The following is a 2,500-nucleotide window of genomic DNA, read 5'->3' on the forward strand; positions in this document are numbered from 1 at the left end:
GGCTGACGTAATAAATATCACTGTGTATATCTATTTTAATTATACCGATCATGAGATTGTCTTTAGAGGCAGGCAGTCCTACTCGGTCCTTTAATCCGTGTGAATATCACAGATTTCCCTTTAAGAGCTACGAAGGACAGCGGGAGTAGACGAGTCGGTCTGATTTCCTGCTTTCTCTCTCTCCAAGGCTCGGTTTCCCTTCGCTCTTCCCTCGTATCGTGGAAATGGAAAGTGTGTCTGTGAGGTGTCAAGGAAAGGGAGAAAGAGAAAGAGAGGGAGAAAGAGAAAGAGAGGGAGAAAGAGTTGAGGAAGCAGGCGTCTGCGTACGAACTTGACCTACCTCTTGCCTTGACTCGAAGCCATATAAGCCTCAATCCCACCTTGAAATGTTGCTCTATATAAGCCTTTTTACGACCATTAAGTACTCCCGCGCGAGGCCCGTCAACTTTGAGGGAATATATTTAAAGGTCATGGACGTGTTTTTTTTTTCTTTCTTTCTTTCTTTTGGGTGTGTGGTTTGTTTATTAGTGTGTACTTTGCGGTATTTGTTTAGCTTGATGCAAGTATATGTGTGTGTATTCATAACTGCGCGTTTGTGTGTGGGAGGAGGGTTGGGTGTGAGTGTGTGTGAGTGGGTATGTGTGTGTGTGTGTGTGTGTGTGTGTGTGTGTGTGTGTGTGTATGCGTGTGTGGGTGTGTATGCGTGTGTGTGTGTGTGTGTGTGTGTGTGTGTGTGTGTGTGTGTGTGTGTGTGTGTGTGAGGAATATAAAACTAAGAAAACAAAAAAAAAATATACAAACAAAAAAATATAAAGAATATATAAAAAGTCGAAAATGAGTCTTGAAAGATAAGGAAGAAGCATGAAAAAATATATATAGACTCAGAAAAAAAACAAAAACACTGGGATAGAAGTAAATATTTGGAAGAAAAAAAGGGGAAAAATATAGAAAAAATAGAGGAGAAGAAAAGACACGCAGTTGAAGAATCTTAAGAATAAGAGGATAAAGTAAAATCACAAAATGTAGAATAAAATTTATTACAAGAATAAAAAACATAACTAATAAAAGAAAGTACAGGAAGACAGAAAAGGAAACAAACCATAAGCAAAACAAAGAACAAACACGTAAACAATAAGGAAAAAAAACGGAAAACGAAAGACGAAAACAAACACACAAACACACATTCACACATTCACACAACGATAAAAATCCTAATAATTTAAACGCGACCCTTTTCGTTAACCTTTGTTTCCTCTTCCTGCTCGTCCTTCGCTTTGCCTCTTCCTGGATGCTGCGTGAGGGAAAGGAAAGAGAGAGATGAATTGATGGTGAGACTGATATCTATATTTGATATCTATCCATATCTACCTATCTTGATATCTGTCTTTCTCTCTATCTCTCTTTCTTTCTCTCTATATATACGTCTTTCTCTCTATCTCTCTTTCTTTCTCTCTATATATACGTCTTTCTCTCTATCTCTCTTTCTTTCTCTCTATATATACGTATATCTCTCTCTCTCTCTCTCCCTCTTTCGCTCGCTCTCTCTATATTTCTCTCTCTCTTTCTTCACCCTCTCGCTCTTTCTTCTCTTTTTTTCTCTCTTTCCCTCCATTTCTTTCTCTATATGTATATGTATGAACTGTATATACGGATTTTTATATACGTATATACAATCAATTGGATAAAGCTTTAAGGATCACAGAAATGACAACATGGACTGTGTAAGAAAAGTTGACAAGAGACAGATGCATACATCACTAATATTGCAAAAGTGGATTTGTCGTTGATTGGTCCCTGCAACATTTGCACTTAAAATAAAACCACTATAATCAGTGAATCTATTTGTTTGTTTTTAGCACCCACAATAACCCAAACCGCTGAAACTGGATTGCAATTCTTAGACACACAGCGCACTTGGCAACCTCATAACCCCACGACCTCGCCGTGGAGAAAAACGTGAGGTATGGGGACATTATGCTGGTTTAGGTTCCTGTTGATTTGGCATTCCATTGCCCATTTCCGTCGCCTGGGTTGGAGGCTCACTGCTTCGGCACTCCGCGTCGAGGTTAGTGATTTGGGAGTGACACTGTGACAGCTGGATTAAATTTGTATGGGTAGTTTTGTGATCTGTTGCTCTTTTTGTGTCTTCTTATGGAGTGTTTTACGATATGTGTGGACTATATTGTGTTTTTTGTTTTTTTCGCTTTTGCTCTTGTGGGATCAGGGGAGGTAAGGTCAGTGGGGGCAAGCGTTAACGACAGACGCTGAACCAAATATGTTTCGAAATATTAGCATATGACTTTACCTGACCTGTTTGTAGGTTCAAAATGCTGCTTCTAGAACAGCAAGGTTAACTCCAATATCAACAAAGAGAAAGAAAGAGAGAGAGAAATTGAGAGAGGAAGAAAAGAATAGAAAGACAAGAACATAAGGCCAAGACATTCTGGGTCGTGGATCAGTATGGATTGACAAGGCAGACAATGCGACCTTTAGCGACTTC

The sequence above is a fragment of the Penaeus japonicus genome, unplaced genomic scaffold, assembly GCF_977035675.1.
Source record: "Penaeus japonicus unplaced genomic scaffold, GWHDUDI00000001_assembly GWHDUDI00000023, whole genome shotgun sequence".
NCBI lineage: Eukaryota > Metazoa > Arthropoda > Malacostraca > Decapoda > Penaeidae > Penaeus > Penaeus japonicus.